Source organism: Chrysoperla carnea, chromosome 3 (assembly GCF_905475395.1).
Source record: "Chrysoperla carnea chromosome 3, inChrCarn1.1, whole genome shotgun sequence".
Taxonomy (NCBI): domain Eukaryota; kingdom Metazoa; phylum Arthropoda; class Insecta; order Neuroptera; family Chrysopidae; genus Chrysoperla; species Chrysoperla carnea.
The window spans coordinates 84,946,623-84,965,609 of record NC_058339.1 but is presented as its reverse complement, the minus strand read 5'-3'; positions in this window follow the sequence as shown (position 1 = coordinate 84,965,609).

The window sequence follows — 18,987 nt, the reverse complement described above, 5'->3', positions numbered from 1 at the left end:
CTACGTTAGCTAAGCGATTTCCTTTAGAGATTGAAAAAATCATTTGCATTTCCTGCGGTAATTCGCAAATAAGGAAGATGATATGCTACCGTTACACTTTGTATATAAACATATTTACCATGTTTACATGTTTTTGTAAAAGTCATGTTTTTTAATTACCATTAAAGTAGTTTTTAATAACAGAATGAGTTAATTAACTTCATGTGTAAGAAAAGTCGTCGCGTCTATATTACAAATTAAAATGTAATGGAAAGATGGTTTTAAAACCGTACCAACTTGATGATATGATGATGGTGTTTTCCACTAATTACGGTTTTAGATTTATTTATGTTTTAAATCTTGTTTAAAAAAAAAAAAAATAAGTAATTTTTCCTCATTAAAATATTGTCACACAAATCTAACGCGTCAATAATTTGCATTTTCTTTTAAAGTAATTAATTTTGTTTTTATACGATAATCAACAATTTTTTTTTAAATATAATTATAATGGATGCGTTAATTAAAAAAATGGTTAATTGACGGAAACTCATTCTTCAGCATCATTATGTACTTATTGTAAGAAAAAATGTAATTTACCAGTTCATTAATGATGAAATAATTATTGTACATAATTAATTATATATTGGGTACTTCGAATAATAATTATCGGATTAACTTTTTTTTTCTTAGAAAAAAGAGAATATAGAAATGGTTCAATTTTATTGATTTTCGTGATATATTAATGTAATATTTGATAAACTAAAAAAAAATAAAAAATGTTGACCTGAAAATCTTTTTAAAAGTAAGCCAAACCTTAAAGAGCTGAACACTTAAAAAAAATCTCGCTTTGCGTTAGGAAGTAAATAAATTTTCCAATGAATATACTATTCGAGCACCAAATTGTGTTAACAAATTATGCAGCCAAACAAAATTCTGGAAAACAGGAATGTTGGGAACTGATGGTGAAGTTGATTAATTTTCTTTCAATCAAATTTTACTGAAACTGTTGACCCTGATAATTTTCGGTTAGTAGTGTAGCGGGCATTACGTTAAGCCCGCTATTTGTGTAATGAAATTTGTGTAATGAAAAATTAAACTGTCTATACTCAAATAATTATATGAATTTTTATTGTTAAGATTTTTTACTACATACAAATATATTACAATTCCCAACACTTCACTCGTTCTGTAGTTAACTTGAAAAGTTTGTATTGTAACCTGACCTATTGGTATCTGTTCTGTTGTAATCTCACTGTATCGCACGCTGTGCACCGTTTATATAGTAACAATCAATTGTTTTTGCAAATTCTAGAACTGTCACGTATGTTCTGTTGAATTTATTTAACTATAAAACGATATTGTTTGTTTGTTTTTAGAATTGTCTAGAGATTATTTATTTTGTAAGAAAATATGCGTGTGAACGGGTTGTTAACGCCACCGTAGCATAAAAGTATTCATGAACAAAATGCTTTTAAAATTAGGATTTTTTAAGGTACAGAGGATCAAAGTTCTAACATAAGCAATAATGAATGTCTTCCGAAGGTTACATCTGGCGTAATCCTCTGAAGAAAAGTAACTGAAAGATGTATTTTAAAGACCTGTCTCCAAGCACTTCACATACTGAGGTAAATAGAAAAAGGATATTAAATAGCGTAAGGCTAGGTATATGTAAACATAAATTTGGGACTTTTCGAATATTTAGGAATGAAAACTCTTGATTTACTGACTAGGGCTCGCATAGATTCAAAGTTTCAGGTAATTTCATAGACGTGAGAATGACAAAAAAATTTTCGTTAGTAAATTTACGAAACGCAGAGCGACAAAATTTTTCGGAGTATAAATATCACACACAAGCTAAAGCCAGTCGTGTTCCTAAAAAGGATGATACAAATATTAGATGATTCTTGAAACACTCTGTATCACAAAAACAAAAAAATCACAGAAATTTAAAAACCACTTATCATAAAAATTTAAAAAAATAATTTTCATCCTCATAGATATAACAAACAGAGTAAAGAACATTGTTATATTCTTCTGTGTTGGACACAATACAATAAAAATTTGTTAGTTATTATAATGGTTGGGCTGGGTTATACTTATGTTAGCCTTAGCTACTAGTTACCAACTACCAACTGTAGTTAAGGAACTGACATCGATTTTATGGTCAAAATCTTAATCCTCTAATGGCTGGTAGCATCAATATTTTTAAGCATCAATATTTTTAAGCGTTAAAAACTTGGGACTAAACTTAATATACTATGTATATTTCATATATACATGGTATAAAAAACCAACAAAAAATCTTGAAACAATATAATTTCTTAATTTCAAATTCGAAATTATTTCAAATTTTTGTCTTATTTAAGTGGATCATTGGCCAAACCAAAAAAGATCTCGTGATAGATGTTATGAAAGCTGACGTCACAATTGTCAGATATAATTGGAAAGTATAAATTGTAAAATCAGTGTGCATATGTTACCAAATTAACATTGAGTACCCTATTTATAGCTAATTCATACTGATGATGATTACTTGGTAGCCGAAATACTTATTTATTTAATAATAAAATAAAAGTGGGAAGTTGGGATAAAAATCGAAAAATCCTAGAGTTCTCATTTATTATTTCTGATAATACTTATACAAAAATGCATGTCAACTCCTTAACCACTACGGTTGAGTACTTACATGCCGAACTAAATCCGTTGCCAACAAACATTTAATGTGGGATAAACGTTTCAAATAAATTTATTTATTTGTATAGTCAGTAAAGAAAGATATGGATAGATATGATATGAGTAGTGAATGAAATGAATTAAATTTAGCGCTTAGTTCAGTCGTTCGGTTCGGTTCATCGTTTTCGGTTGAGATGGATGACTGAACATACAAACATACAAAATTCGGTTACATAAAAGATATTTTGTGTGAATGACTTATATTTGTGTAAAGTGGCCAAGTTAAAATTTAGTTAAAAGACATTTTCTGACTGTTGTTGAATGTATTTTAAGATAATAAAGTTTATCTATTACTTCATGGATGTGGAGTACCACTAAGTGTATATTGTTAAATATAAAATTTGATCATATTTAATCGTATATACAGGGTGGTAAGGTGTTTCCGATAACTACACGTAAATACAGGGTGGTAGGGTGTTCCCGATAACTACACGTAAATACAGAGTGGTAGGGTGTTCCCGATAACTACACGTAAAAAAATATAAACCGAGAGTCAGGAAGGGGAATATGATTAATACATACTTGAAATTTCGTGAGTGTCTTCCCTTTGGGGAGTCTACCAAACTTCTTTCTACGACTTTTTTCAAAAATGCTGCGTTTTCAAATGAGTAAATGGTAACGGCATATTTAAGCTATCGGTCTGAAAAACGCGGCGTGGAATTTATCGGACACTATCACCACTTGATAGTATTAATAATTATCAAACAATTTAGCAAAAGTGAACCATGTAAGTATTCAATAAGAAAAATACTTAAAGACGGCATGTTCGAGATGCTAGGCGAGATCATCAGTGCAGTATTTTTGTCGGGCAAGTTATTTTATTAGCCCTCGAACTAAAAGAGGGGTGTTATAAGTTTGAGCGCTATGTGTGTGTGTTTGTGTGTGTGTGTATGTGTGTGTGTGTGTCTGCCTGTGGACTCGTAGCGCCTAAACGGATGAACCGATTTTAATTTTTTTGGTTTCCTTTGAAAGGTAATTTAACGGGACGTTTCAAGTGAGAGTTTAGGGTTCCGTAGCCGAGAAATTCGTTGGCGTTTTTTAAATTTTGTAAAATTTCACTTGTTGTTTAATAATTATTAATGTTATTAAGTGGTCATGGTGTCCGAAAAATTCCCTGCTGCGTTTTTTCAGACCGATAGCTTAATTATGACGTTATCATGGTCATTTGTAAACGCGGCACTTTTGAAAAAAGTCGTAGAGAGAAGTTTAGTAGACCTGCCAAAAGGAAGCCACTCACGAAGTTTCAAGTATGTATAAATCATTAAAATAAAACAACCTTTTTGTTCCTGGTCTAATACTAACAAATCTAAACTAAATTGTATTCAAAGGCTTCTTGTAGTTTTTTAATCTAACGTACGATTTATGTATGCATCTCCGATTTATGCAGAAACTTAATAATGACACCTCTTCTCTCGAGTGTTTGAGATAAATTGAAAGACAACTGAAATTCAAGACATTTCCATAAACTTAATAATTTATGTTTTCCTATTTAATCTTGAGGATAGCCTTACACGTACGGCATGCTTCATGTCTGCGAAAGAATCAATTAGCCCATTGCGAGACATTAGTGACTCGGTATCGAATGCATTTAGGTGTGAATTATATTCAGTTTCCAGAAGCTTCTCTCACAGCTTGCAAATGTCGTTGCCAATTAATATTAGTCCAATTGCTAAATGAACATACCGCAACTAAATAGAAACATTTTTCACATTAAAATATATATCTATTTAAATTTCTAATCGCTACTCGTCCGATTTCTAATTTTATGATTATCACGACGTAGCATTCCTTCTTTTCCTCTGCCTCCTATTGAACCGACTTCTGGTTCAGAAAAGGGGCCTTCGTGAATAACGTTTATAACTTGAACTTTATAATTCTTAGATTTTAGGTATTTCTCTAAAACAGGTTTACTCACGATTTTTCGTTGTTCAAAACATCCAAAATATTATGTAGAAGAGAAAGCGTTTATTTGTCTTCTGTGTACTTCCACTCACCTGGAACAAAAATAAATGAATAATCATTATCATAGAGAATTACTCCATAAACTATACTTATTTCAACAGGAATTCAGGATTCGTTGTAGACTTTGGTCTGCCATTAAAGAAGGCAATAGATTTCAAAGTATCCTCCAACACTTTGTCGGATAGTAATACTTTATTAACAGGCTTTCCGATTCGTGTATATTAAATGAAATATATTTACTTTCAACAAATTATTAAATGGTTTTATGTATTACAAATACCCTTAAATATAAATACTATTTATGATTTATAAATATCAATATATAATATTTTACAAGATGATTTTTTTTAAAGTTTTCACCCTTATACTTCGAAAATCGAATGGATATAATCAAATAACTTGAACACAAGTACTGACTAATTTTAAGGATGGAACGAGAATAGTATATCTAGATTGTTTTACGGGAGTGGTCTCATATTAACCCAGGATTAATTATATTTTTTTGAACTTTTTGAAAAAAAAAAAAATTGATTTATTTTGTGGTAAAACAAAAATTTATTTATTTTGTGGCATAAAGAAAGAATCAGTTTCAAAAGAAATTAATTTTTATTTTTCCACTCTATTTTCGAAATTTAAGGCTGAGGACGTTTTTTAAAATAACTCTGTATTTATATTATATTATAGAATACATATAATACCCGATTTATCCTCATATAAAATTTAATGGTACCAAGATTTTAGTATACCCATAGATAATAATTACACCAAGCCACTAGGGATCTATTGGCTTTCAACATTTATACTATATGTAGAAAATTTAGTATATTTAGACCGAAGTCTATTTATTTTCAATTTTATCGTAAATATTCACGTTTATTAGAACATTTCAATTTTTTACTTGAATTAATCCATCTATTCTACAAGTATTAAAATTATAAAATCGGGAGACACATACCTACATGTAAAAAAAAATTCAAGAAACCCGAAAAGTTTTACAATATTTCACATTTTTTCAAAATTTTGTGGTCTGATTAAGGATAATCTATCTTTGGTGAAATTATTTATTTTTGTATACATTTTATTCATGGCAATTATGGCTTTAACTGAATTTATCATAATATTAAATTCTGCGAAAAAAATGGAAACCGTCATCCTTGTGCTTCTGTGTTTCCAACTCTTTTTGTCATTTATTTTTGGACTGTATGGCTTATCGATTGTCCACACTTATCGCGAAGTGGCGCTACAACAAAATCGTTAAAAATAAAGTATTATGTATGTTTATTTTGAATGGCTTAGTTGGATTGGATAATTTCGTTATTATTTGATGATTGACGAACTAAAACATGGCTCACATTTTAAAAATTATCAGAAAACTAGCTAATCTTAAGTTATCGAACATTAGACTTTGGTATTTGCTTGCGTATTTTACCATATTGTATTTTTTTTAGACTTATGTAAAATAAAATGCATTCAATAAAGCAAAAATCGAAGGCAGTGCTTACCACGATCGGATTTGTGGCACATATTTTCGATACAATGAATACACTAACTAAAATAAGAAGGAAAACTAAATGGTAGTTTTTTCTGAAGAAAACTTCTTCAAGTATTTTCTTTTCGTATTAATACAGTATAAGAACATACCGTGGGATAATGACTAATATAGAGTGCTTTATTTCTTACCTTTGGTTCGGTTAGATAGAACTACACTACTACTATATACAAAATTCGCATCCCCTTTTACCCCTTAGGGATAGAATATTGTAAAATCATACAAAGGACACACTATCCAAGTTTCAGGTCTCCACGATCAGTGGTTTAGGCTGTGTAATGATCCGCCAGTCATTCAGGACAAAGCACTTTATATGGATAGGTAAGAGATCTGTAAAAATATTACAGAATTTAAAAAACAAGACAAGAAACAAGTCTTAAAGACAAGAAAATATAATAGGACTGGCTAACTTCAGATATGAGCAAATTAAAATGTAATTATTCATACCTACATGTTATATTTTTGAAAATAACACGCCAGGGAAAAGAAGTATCTTTGACTTTAAATTTTTAAACTGACGTAAGTAAATTTTGGAATTATAATGATATCATACCTCCACTATTACTGTATGGTTGATTTTCAGCAATAAAAGCATAAAAATTTAGTATATTTTATAAATTTTTTGATCCGCCATTGTAGAGCAAACTGAACCTGCAAAACAAATGCATCGCAAAGTCTGACCACCGTAACTAACAAATAACAGCCTATTAACGGCTCGTGTGTTAGTAACAATGACGTCGGTATGTGTTGTTTTCCGCCACTGTGAAAATAGCGGCTTATTATTTTTTCATGTATAAGCGGGTTGAAATTACCAGGGTAGATACATTAAAATACGGGGAAAGTTCGAAAATTATTGAAAATAACTAATATTTTTGTATTTAACTTCTATTTAAATTGGCAATCAGAAAAAAACGTCTAAGCTTTTTACCAAAAACGTCAAGAGAACTGGGTAGAGACTTAAATTTCAAGAAAATTCGTTTTTTGCATTGTGCATTTAATCATAATGCGTTCTATGAAGTTCTATAAAGATCATTTAGATCTAGCGTTTTAGGATAAAAATCTATTTTATAATGATGGCCGCACATATTACTTCTTGTTAGCCCAACAAATAATCCAAGTATTATCGACCATATTACTCCATGATTAACTTTGACATTTCAGTGCTAGCATTTGAGAGTGCCTTCAGTGCCTGCAATAAATGTATACATTTCGCTTTTTCGTTGTTTCAGCTCCTTCGAAGCAGAAGCGTTCCTGTACCCTCTCCTGTTCTACCTTATCACCATACGGTCTATAATGAAATGCAATAAGAACAATACGTATTCACTCTACTGCTTCATCATAATATTACTCCAACTAACTAATGAAGAAGTTGTTACGAAGTACAAATTTGTTGACAGAACGTTATACTTAATAACAAAACGAAGACAAGCAGTTCTGTATAAAAATCGTATTTGTCATTTTAATTTGTGCACTTTACTCTTTTAATGAAGCTATCTTATATTTTTAATCTATACAAAGACGACTTTATTATTGTTATAAAAAAAACTTATAATGAAACAGTTTTTATAGTAAAAGAGCAAGCATATAAAAGACCTTTTTCATGAAAAATTGAAATGCTTTTTGTTAATTTTTTATGAAAATATAGGTCGAGTAGAACAAGTAATTCGAAAATTACGCATTTTTATACCATGTATATATGAAATATACATAGTATATCAAGTTTAGTCCCAAGTTTGTAACGCTTAAAAATACTGATGCTACGAAAAAAATTTTGGTATAGGTAAATCGATCGGAAATCGATCCGAAATATCGTTTTTTTCGAAAATTACTCGGCCAAATAATTTTTTACGATTTTTTCGAATTTTTCTAAGGGATACCCCTTGAAAAAGTTGCAAAAAATCGATACAAATTTATTGTCTCCAATTTCGATAAAACTCTTATATAAGGTAATTTTGACCCAAAAATACAAAAATCGGTTTCATTTAACGATTGGGCGAATAATTCTCGAGATAATACCGGAAATCGATCCGAAATATCGTTTTTTTCGAAAATTTCTGGGCCAATCGCCAAATAAACTCGATTTTTGAATTTTTTGGGTCAAAATTACCTTATAAACTGAGTTTCATCAAATTTCGACACAAATAATTGTTTACGATTTTTTCGAATTTTTCTAGGGGGTACCCCTTGAAAAAATTGCAAAAAATCGATACAACTTTATCGTCTCCAATTTCGATTAAACTCTGTATATAAGGTAATTTTGACCCAAAAAATACAAAAATCGGTTTCATTTAACGATTGGGCGAATAATTCTTGAGATAATACCGGAAATCGATCCGAAATATTGTTTTTTTCGAAAATTTCTCGGCCAATCGCCAAATAAACTCGATTTTTGAATTTTTTGGGTCAAAATTACCTTATAAACTGAGTTTCATCATATTCCGACACAAATAATTTTATACGATTTTTTCGAATTTTTCTAAGGGGTACCCCTTGAAAAAATTGCAAAAAATCGATACAAATTTATCGTCTCCAATTTCGATAAAACTCTGTATATAAGGTAATTTTGACCCAAAAAATACAAAATAGATGTTGTCCGATTCTCAGATCTGTCCAGTATGCACACAAAATTTCATGAGAATTGGTCAAGTCGTTTCGAAGGACTTTAACCACAAACACCGTGAAACGAGAATTTTATATATAAGATAATTTTTTTTTTTTTTTTTAAACAAAAATACAATTAGAACACATGAATGGATAAATATGTAAGAGATACTGTTTAGGGTATAAAAATTGCTTTGAGTTTGATCGATCAACCCCTTCATTTTTTCATTTATCTATGCTTCTTGTTAAATACCAACCTGCCTACTATTTTTCTTTGAGAGAACAATTTTTTCATCTAAAAATATTTTATGATTTTGTGTTTAAAGAATAATTTAATTTATAACTGATAATTAATTGTATCCGCTAAAGTGCTGCTATAATAAGAAGAAACCGTATAAAACTACATTTTATAATAATTTCTAATATTAATTCTATAAAATAAGGATTACTTACTTGCTGAATATTATAAAATTCAAAAAAGCAGTGAAAGACAGCTACAATGTCCATTGGTTAGTATTCCATTGGTTAAAACAAAACCTTTCTTAACGTATTACAATTTTATTAACCATAAAATGGATTTAAATTAAGTTAAATGCCAATCATTTATTTTTTTTTTTTTTCATTCGATTTTTGAAAGAAGTATTTCAATATTTTTGATGTCTATGATATATTTTTATGATATTCTAGATGATCCGGTGAATTTCGTTCCACCTACAATTTAAATGATTCTTAACTAACCTGTTGCTTCTAATTCATTAATAGCTATATTATGCCTAATCCCACTTAAACCGTCCGCTAAACACAAACCAGTCCATCCCTTGCTTAATTATATGCTCTGCGGTCGAGCTTGGACCTGCAGACGAGGACCTTGCTGCACTATCATGCAAGGCCAATTCATTATTGGCTATACTATATTTGCCCCCGCTTAGCACGCCCGTTATACACAAACACGATATGCATCTATTAGATTACCTTCGAGCTGTTCGACCGTTTACAAAATTTTAAGCAAATTTAGTATTTACTAAAACAAAAAATAAAATAGTAAAAAGTCAACAGCGGTCTTCAATGGTAGTACTGACTTGGGCAAATGTTTCTCAACTTTAGTAGCGGGCTTATTTCAATTTCTCAGCTGTTCTGTTAAGTTTTCAAATATTTTCTTTAATACAAACCTTGTCGTGATAATTACAAATGTAAAATAAAAAGAATTAGTCAAATAGGTACAGCCATTTTGAAATGATCGCGCGGACAAACATTTGACGCTATTTTAATTTATAATGGATTGTATGATACATTTCATTCGACTTGTACTATATTCATGAGCATTGATTTCTTAGCATTATATCTCAATCTTTTGTCTCAAATATATATATTATTCTTCATTAATTAATAAGTATGGTACCTATTCAAACGAAGACAAATATTAATATCCTCATATTCGTTTGATAATATAAAATTGGTTACTTTGATTTCTTGAAAATAATATTTATAATTATTATTGTCATACTATAAGATGCGACCACATACTGGGGCTACAATTATTTTATATTTAATGCTATATAAAGACAAATTTAATTCTACTTTCTAAATTATAAGAATCTGTTCACCAATATTTCACAAATATTTTACAATAAAGCCAACTGTTACCCACCAGCTTCGCTGAATAGTTCTTTGTTTTCTCATTCATAACTACGAAATAACTACTATATTATAAATAACTACGAAAATGCTTCTAATAAAAACACAAAGAGATTTTTTTCGTAACATTATTCAAAAAATGAACTGATTCGGTACAAATATTAAACAATTTTAGGTCTAGGTTTAGTACCTGTAGCAAAATGTTTGTTTTTGCTAGTACGATATTTTGCACCGTGAATATTGACCGTTTATTCTGATACATCTGGTATACAAACTCTAATTTTTATATGAGTTAATAGCTGGAAGTATTCTAATGGAAATAATAAAATAATTAATATTTTAAATTAGTATAATAATTTCATAATTAAATATCTTTTCATTTCAGGTCATTGCATTTTCGATATGTTTATTTAAATTCGATTTGCATTTAGTATGAATAAAGCGATTATTACTTATTGAAATATCGATTAGGTATTAAATATTGAATTATTAATTTTCAAAAATGAAATCAAATAAATTATTATTCTATTAATAATACTTAAGGGTTATTATTATCAAATTGAATTTATATTTTATTAAATTATTAACTGCTGTAATTTAAAATTTTCGAATAATTTATTTTATTTATTTTTAAATAAATGCAAAATGAGTGCAAGTACACAATAAATAAAATTTTTTTGGATAGGAGCTAACGCATTGGCTGTTGAATCTATTTTGGAGGTTGGGTAAAGTTAAGTTTGATAAAAATTGAGGTTTAAAAAGTGACCTGAGAGTAGAAATTATGGAAATAGACTTTTTAAATTTTAAGTTTTTTTGAAAAAGTTCATTGATTGATTGCGTGATATCTTCAACAATGATAATTTTAGAAAGAAAAGCTTAAAGCAAATGTTTTAGAAAATATGTAGATTTAAAAGTTAAGTTATTAACATGTTACTTTTAAAACAAATATTAGAAGAGATATCGGTCAAATAATCAATAAGTAAATCGTCATAGTCGTATAGGGTATAAACGGCTAGTGAAACAAAAAATATACCTTACAAAGACAGGAAATTTAGTTATCTACAATAAAAATTATTCCCATTTTTGATCTAAAGTGCACGGTTATGGAGATATAGCCCAAAGCGGTTTTCTTTAAAATGGAGGCACAAATTTACTTTCCTAGGAGAAAGTAATTTGTTTGCACGATTTTCCGTACAATAACAAATAAATTTTCGCTCTAAGAATGCTACAAATTTAGTTTAACAATAATTGGAATATGATAAATATATTTGCCGTCCCAATGGGAAGAAAGCTTCTTGTTCACGGATAATAGTAAGGAAATAGAGCACTTACTGTGCCTGAGAAAAACTGATATATATAAATGTAACAATTTACATCAAACTAGATATAAATTTTTTATTAAAAAAAAAGTTTTTAAAACCATATCAAACGATTAATGATTCACAAATCGTAATAAAATTATATAAACTTTTGCAGTAAATTGAACATCTATTAAACTTTATAATGCATTCACAGCATTTTCTTGATAACAGGTCAATGTTCAATTATTTATTATATTACATAAATGATTGAACATCATCATCAGAAATATGGATATGAAATGTTGTTAAAAGTTTTCAGCTTACATTGTAAAATTTTGTATCAAAAATCATTTCCAGAAGTAAAATACTGTAATATAAAACTTGGTTTGAAAAAAAATAATTGATTTCTTATTTAAAAAAAAAAAAAACGCATCTTTTTTTAATTTTTTAGATACTGTCACATGAAGGAAATCAGTTTGGATTAATGTTTAATTACACCAGTGAAATTCCACATAAAAATACCACAACGCGATGTAAAACTGTTTTTTGGTATGTTATTTGAACTCCTAAGGGGAATGTAAAACTCCGTTTTACATATTCTAATAGTTTTAGAGCTATAATGGTTAGAAAATTTTCATAATTTTCAGTTTTTGAATTTTGATTATGTTAAACCAAGAGAGAGATAGAACAAAAATTTAAATGTAAAAAATATTCTTTATAAAAATTAATATATTTTGTTTGAAACAATTTTTCGTAATCATCATTGTTTTTTCCTGAGGGAGCAAATTAGCGCACAATTTGGTGTCCATTTTCTCCATTTAATATAAAAAAATAGAGAAATAAAAATTGATAAGTAGCTTCAAAAGACTTCTCGTCAGCAGATTTTTATAGGAGCCAGTGGATTATTCATGCGAACTTGCGTTTTTTCATGTACCCCTTTAAGGTGGAACTCACCTCACTGAAAACTAATGAACTTGATATTATGGAATAACCTCTCTGTTTTCGAGATATAAGCAAAAAAAAATAAAATGCGGATTTTCGTCTCGTTATTGACAAAAATAAAGATTATCAAAAATTAAGATATATATTTATAAAAAATCCAAGGCTGCCATAAGACTGTACGAGCGGAATCCTACAACTGTTGTCATAGTCTTTTTTTTGTCCTTATTTTCTAAGGGGTGCGGGATCTCGAACTTTTCGCACATCCTATATATGAACTTCAATAAATGCGTTTGCTATCGTGAAGTTTCATCATTTTCTCGTTTTCCCATAATTAAATTAAAAATTATTCTATTGGTACGAGTACCGTGAACCATGACAACGTAAATTACACCAATACATTTGTTTTTATTCGAGTATTTTCTATTAAATTCATTTTCTTTCAACACCGTACATACCGTAAAATGCTTGTTGGTTTGATATACGTGCAAAGTTTACGGGTGACTGAACTATACTTGTCTATATTCTTACATGAACCATATAAAACGAAATGTATTGGGTATGATCTTTATCGACAACGTAATATCTTTCTGATTATGTAAATTGTAGTATCCGTTGGTATAATTTGTAAATGAAATCTATAAAGTATGAGAAATAACTTAAGAGAATTGTATCTATTTTGTTAAATATTAACTGGAATAGCTCTAAATTTTTTTTTTAAATTCCTATTTGCTATTATTAGTTCTTAACAGAACTATAAATATATCTAGTCAATAAAAGGTTGACTTGAATGGTAATCTACCCACTGGTGGTCACCTCAATAAGAATAAACTAAGTATATAAACTCATTTAATCTAATTGATTATATTAAATAAATCTAAATTTTATACCTTGCACACTTTGTCTGTTTAGGCTGTTCACAATGACTGTTAAATACAACTAAATCTTAATTCAAACTCTAGGAAAAGTTTGACAGTAAGAACAAACTAAGCTGACAAAACGTGCTAGATTTAAAATAACTCTAAAAGATAAATATTAGTTAGATATGGTGGGAGCGCAAATAAATATATCTATAAATATATAGGAGACTTTCTATAGATATAGATAGATAGATAGATAGATAGTCACTCATCACGATATCTCTGGAACTATAAGACCTAGAGACTTGAAATTTGGCAGGAATATTCCTTTTGCCAAGTAGAGGTCAGCTAAGAACGGATTTTACGAAATTCCACCCACAAGGGGGGGGGGGGTTGCGGGGGTGTTCATGAATAAAAAATTCATATTTTTCAATTATGGCTTTTAATAGTTCAAAACTTGGTCAGAATGTTTTAAATTACATTTAAAAATTTTTTTAACCTTCGGAGGGTAGAAAGGTGTAGCGAGAAAGTGGGAAGGAAATATCGATTATTTACAAATATACCTAAGTGGGGTATCAAATAAAAGAGCATGACGTGTACATTACAAAACTGTTATCCAACGCAAGGAAATGTGGAGGGAGGGGTGCAAGTGGGGATGTTGCCCAGCAAAGCGGGCGGGTAACAGCTAGTATAGTATATAAACAGATGTAACGTAAGACATTATTTAAATGCGTTTCTATCATTTATTGCATTTAATATTTTTTCTTAAATTTTCTAATGTTCTGCTCAACTTCCATAATTTTTATATCATTTATATGAAATATACCAAGTTATACTTAAGTTTAGTCCCAAGTTTGTAACGCTTAAAAATTTTGATGCTATGAACAAAATTTTTATATAGATGTTCATAAAATAACCTAATTAGTCCATTTCCAGTTGTCTGTCTGTCTGTCGTCTGTCTATCCGTCTGTCATCACGATTACTCAAAAAAGTAATATCAAGCTGAAATTTTATAACGTGCTAAGGACGTAAAAAGCGAGGTCAAGTTCGTAAAGGATCACAAAAATTAACTCAGTCAATTGTTTGTTTTAACTTGTTTCTTTCATGAAAATCTTTTCCTAACAATAATTAACACAACAAAAAATAACTAGCGAAATTGTTCCACCTGTTCACGCGTGATTTGATTACCTGTAAAAATATGGGTTTATGTATATATATAGAAAGATTGTTTAAAAAGTCGTAAATGTAGGTGCTTATGTTGATATTAAAGAAGTGTCAATAGATCTGCACGATATTTAAAAAAATTTATCTTGTTATCCTGCCCCACCAGTTAGGTCTGGTTACGGACCTGCCTCTTTTCATTCTAAAAAAGTGCCGTGATTGTGTAAAAAAAATCGATATTAGTTAAACGAATAGAATTTTATCAGAATTATTTTTTGTCCTTAATTTCCTGTTTTGTTGTAAAATCAAAATTATATTATATCTTCCCCGCCTACTTTCCTCGGTTCCAATTAGAATGCAAATTTGATGGGATCGGACCTTCAAGTGGGAGAATACCACATTACGATTTTAAGATTGAAGACAACTTTCGATCAGATGGTTAATAAAATATAGATAAGACAAATAGACACGAATGTCGAATGTCGAAGTCTTTTCCCTTTTATGTACATTAAAAAACGCTTGTGGCTATAATAGTATTAGTTTTATTATGTTACATAAGTTTTTTTTTTTTTTTTTACGTAAGTTACGTTATAAAAATTCTCTAATTGTAAATTATATGTAGTTTTTCTATTATAAAAAGAAAATTTACTACTAATATAAAGAAAATTTATAGATATCGAATACAAGTCATCGATAAAATGCATCTAATTACAAATGGAATTGGTGCAAAATTAATATAAACCAATTGAAAACAAACAATTGACAAAGTTAATTGTGGAAATACCCTGCATATAAAGTGTTGAATGTCAGTGTTTGAATTTTTTGTGTGTAAATTAGAAGAATTTAAAAAACTAACACATGGCAGCCTTTCGGCCGTCATTTATTTGGTTTTCGAAAGTATTTGAAAGTATTTTCAAGAAGATGTTTCTTTTTTCGTGAATTTTCACAAGGCCAGTAGTTGGAGTAATGTTTAGAAAAAATGTTTTAAACAAAAGTTGTTTATTTTTTAATCAAACACCGACATTCATGGGTGTTTCAAACACCGACGCATACTTATATGCGTTTCCACCCTTTATTTCATGGGTTTTAATCTTTTGGTGCGGAACCCACAAAAACATTTTGTAAATGATCGAATTGTGAATCTAAACCATCTTCGCTTCCACTTAAACACACACACACACTTAATTTCATTAAAATCGATTCATCCGTTAAGGAAGAGTTCAATTTCAAACACATAATAACGCGAGTTTCATGATTTTTGTTTATCCAAAAAGTGCTATCCGTGCCAGAAGAAGTTTTCACTTCAAGAAAATGTTAATTGTGCGCTACAAGACCATTTTGTGGGCATGCCATTATACTTGAGAGTTATTCTATTTAAAATTCTAAAAGGTGTAAAATGAGAAAATGATATACGTAGCGTGTAATGTTTTTGTAATGTTTTCTTTTCGTTACCATAGTAACCAAATATGGTAATGTATATTGTTTTATAATAAAATGGTTGAACTATATTTATTACATCCATATGCACAACGAATGCATCTAACTTGTCAAATTTAACATTTCAGTATAGAAATGGAATTTTTCATTAAAAACAACTACGAATTACGATCTAATTGTATTTCTATACCAGAAACACACATAAAACTGTTAATTTTTGCGGATGTGAACGTTATTCATGCACATGTGTGTTTATTGTAGAGAGGTAGAACAATTAAATAATTTTTAACAATTAAAAATTGAGGCTGTAAAATCAAACAATCTGTAATTACTCTACAGAACTTTATAAAATATGTTCAAAAATGATTTAAAGATTTTGAAAAGCTCAAAAATTTCAGTTATTTGCATTAGTTTTGAGCTTTGAATATAACCTTTTTGAAGTTTTTCCAATGATTAAACTGTTAATAACTTTAGGAAAAAATCACAAGGTGTTTTTTTGACGTAGAATTGAAAATCTACCCAAAAACCTCAGATGGCTTTATTTGGTTCAAAAAATTGATATTTCTGTGGAGAAAGAATGATATTCAAAAATTGGACCAATGGAGTTTCCGACAACATTCAAAATATTAATATATTAGCTTTTCTGAACAAGAATCAATTGATAAAATGTGGTCCTCGGATTTTGCACACTCAACTCCATCAAGCGCTGCACTGGCTCTAATGCTAAATATATTTCTCATGTCCGAAAAATTTAACCGTTTATAGTGGTTTGTGGTGTGGAAGTGTAAAGAGAATATATTTTTCAAAAAAAATTGACTTGTTTATACCTCTAACAGGTGATCGTCTACATGGAATTATTTTTAAATAAATATTTCATGATTCAAAGTCTAAAATCAAATCCAAATCGTATAAGATATCTCATACCGTTCTTTTTTTTATAATTAAAATGTTATTTTATCACTCTATATATAAAAGCATTTAAGCCTGTATATTATATAAGCAAACGGAGGTTGTATACAAAACGTTGGTATTTGAAGTAAATAAATTATAGGAAGGTGCATACTATAATGAGGTTAATAACGTCTTATGTTTAACTTTTCTAAATTATCGATTTATTTGTAAAAGAAATATTCCAACCATGAATTTCTATTGCATGTCTGACAGTTGCGAGCTAAATATTTTCTTCTATCTTCATATGTTTAAAATTACTATACTTTGAAATTACTATAAAACTTTTATACTTTGGTTTTTTCAAAAATCTGAGACCCACAAGCTAAGCTATCTAAAAATTTTCAACCCTTTCATTTTTATAAAGTTTTGGAGAAAATTAACTCCAAATTGTTGCCCTAATTTTGGCTTCCTCGCGGGAAAACAATTATATTTACGTAAAAATGTTTCAAACAAAATTTGTTTATTTATTTTTTTGTTTTTTAAGAAATATTTTTTATATGCAAACTATTAAACTATTTTGTTCTATTTCTGACGATTAACAAGGTGGATCTTAAAGACCCCAGTCCAAATTAACCTTTGTTGCTCATTTACAAACTCAAACTCACTTTTTACGTCCTAAATGCGCTTTAAAAATTTAAGCTTGATATCTCTTTCTGTTTTTGAATTACCATCCATTCCGTCAGACGGACTGACGAAACGTTCTAATTAGTTTTATTTTATGAACACCTATACCAAAATTATGATCGTATAATTGTCCGGACCTAGGATGTAGTGGGGGGTAATTGAAATATTACGCGAGCTCCCACACTCTTCTACATGTATAGTAAAATAATTTTGTGCGCATGGTATTGATTTTTATAAAAGATTTACGACTAGGGTAACTATTTTTTGTTGAAAGTGGGTGCCAGGTTCACAACCATAGTTATTATTTTACCATAAAATAATTACATATTTCGTATTTATAATCATAATAGAATTTATAATTCTAAAAGAAGAATAAATCAGAAGAGGAATTAAAAGCAATAAGCATGAAGAATATTATTATGTAGTGTCTAAAATCTAAGCATTTATAAATCTAGTGTGGTTAAATCTGAAGTACACTTATTTTAGATTACCATATATACACACAAGCAAGCTATTAATCCTTTTTCCTTCATAAAGGAATTGAATTGATCCTTTGTATAAATAATTCTATTCAAGGGCATACCGTATTTATGTTTCTATTTAACATAGATATTATTATAATAAGTAGATTATTCAATTTACTATTATTTTCTTAAATTTAAAGGATTTTAAATTTTTTCGAGATAACTCGAAATTATACAATGAATTGTAGTTAATATTTTATTATTATATACAACAAAAATTTACACAGAGTGTTCAAATGACCATTCTAAGTCAATATTGAAATGACCAGACCTATCCGAAGGATCTAACACTCCCCCAGACGCGGTAGAAGGTCAAATGCATTGAGAGAGCATTGCTTAGGTACATGAATGCATTTAAGAGAGAATTCGCGCAGTTTAAATTTTATAATTAAAAAAAATACAATAATTTTTAAATAACCAGACATATTCGAAAGGTTGAACGCCCTTTTAGAGTGAATAAAGGCTAGCTAGAACTATGCATGAGAGAGCAACAGAAAACTATTTAGTTAAGTGAATTTGATACGAAAAAGTGTTTCGAAAGAAAATTTTAGTAGAAAAATTGCAGTGAAATAAGTTCATAATCATGGAAGAAAATGTAGATTGTGTATTTTGTGCATTTGACCTTCTACCGTGTAATATTGATCTTGGTCTGGCCGTGTCAATATTGACTTGGTCATTTGAACACTCTGTGTAAACTTCACCTTTTATAATTTAATGTGAGAGAGCTCAGG